Genomic DNA, 1,969 nt, shown 5'->3' on the forward strand with positions numbered 1-1,969 from the left:
TCCCCTTCTTTCTTTCTTTATCCATCTTAACTATTTTACAGAGTTTTTTGGTAAAGGCAAAATATAAGTGAACCCACTCATAAGACTCATTTCTAATAAACAAAACTAAGTAAACCTTCACATTAAAGTATACTGAATGAGTACAAAAGTAATGTTCATTTTGAAGTTCAAATTCTTTTTTAGATTTCCTAATCTCTGACTTTTAAAACTGATTGGCTCAAGCAGACTGTGACCTAGTTTTTTTATGTGGGACCTATCACTCAGCTATTATTCACCCAGTATCTTAGGTTTCAGCTACTACTTATAAGTAATTCATTCACCAAATATGTCTTAGTATATACTATTCATCAGGTACTGTTCCAACTGCTGGGAATGCTGTCATGAATACAATCTGTACAGTAAAAGAAAATAAAACAAACTTTGTCATGGAGCTTACACATTTATTCAATCTTTCAAGATTCTAAGCAAGACCTAAATTATGGGTAAAGCTCTCGTAATTAAAATAATGTTTTTTAGAGAGAGGTGAATTCTTTGACTTGCAAATGACAAAGAATAAACTTGAGCATGGAAAGAAAAGTAATTTCTAAAGTAAATAAACCACACAATTCCTTGATTATGCTGCTAACATTCATGATCCAAGAATGAAGGGTTTTGCTTAACCATAAATTCTTGAGATAACCCAAGAATAAATATGCATACAAAGATCATCTACTCTCTATTTTGTAATATCAATATTTCTTTACTCTTTCCCCTTAGCATATAAAAATGTTCAGATTTTTTCAATATTAAAAGAAAAACCTCCCCATGGCCTGCCTCTCTCTCATTCTATACTGTCTCTTTTTTATGTATATTTTGGAAAAAGAATCCCCCACACTTATTTTTCACTCCTCACTTCCCATCTGCTCTTCAACCTGCTGCAGCCCTCCCTAGTGCATGACTCCCGACATGAAAAGCTAATATCTTTTTCTCCCTTTCATTCAGGGTAACTTTCCTTTGCCCTTTGAGAAAAACTTTGACCGGTCCTACGGCTTTTCTGTGCACTGCTAAGTAATAGACGGTCATGCTTTTAGTTTAAGCCTCAGACTTGGTTTCTATTCAGTAATTAGACTACCCTATCCAATATTGAACGAAACCTCAAATTGATTTTAGAATTAAACGTTTTCTCCCCTAGCTAAGGTTTGTTTCTCTTCTTTCCTACTTTGCACCTGGGTTTCCAACACAATGGGGGAAGGGAGGTGTTGAAGGGTAAGAGAAGAGAAAAGGACAAAAAACTTCTTAATTAAACTTGAAACCATCCTAAATCATTTTGTACTCTCTGAACAAGCTCACATTGAAAGCTGATTTTATGTGGCTCTTCAAAGATGCCCTTCACTGGGGACTTCTCTCCTGAAGTTTCGACCATCCAGGCTGATATCTCTCACTTCTGGATGGCTACCTGAGAGATTGCTTTATAAACACTCACCATTAGACTGAGCATCATGAAGACAGAGGCAACGTCTACTCTGCTAATACTATCTATATTCCCAGTGTCCTGCATTGTACCTGATACACAGTAATCTCTCATTAAATATTAGTTTAATGAATAAATGAGATGATCTCTAAATTCAATGTTGATTTTCTGTCTTTAAATTAACCTGAATACACATTTTACGCTGTTGTGTCATGCTTTATCTTATGAAATTCTCCTCTCTTCATCTAATACACAAATATCTCCTGTTTTCCTTCTCCCTAGTTGCTCTCAGTTTTTATAAAGCCTTCTCTTCTTTGTTTAACAGCTCCCTAATTGCCAGTGTCCCCTTGAGCCGAATAAGTGTCTCTCTTTTCTCATTACCATATACAGTTTCCTTTACCCATTCTCTTGGCTTTAAGTAAGAAGTCCATATTTTTAGCCCCAAACTAGCTCCTAGATTCCATTTTCACATACTCAACTGCCCTTAGAATATTTGCCATCTCACAGAAACCTCAAACT

The sequence above is a fragment of the Lemur catta genome, chromosome 6, assembly GCF_020740605.2.
Source record: "Lemur catta isolate mLemCat1 chromosome 6, mLemCat1.pri, whole genome shotgun sequence".
Lineage (NCBI taxonomy): Eukaryota > Metazoa > Chordata > Mammalia > Primates > Lemuridae > Lemur > Lemur catta.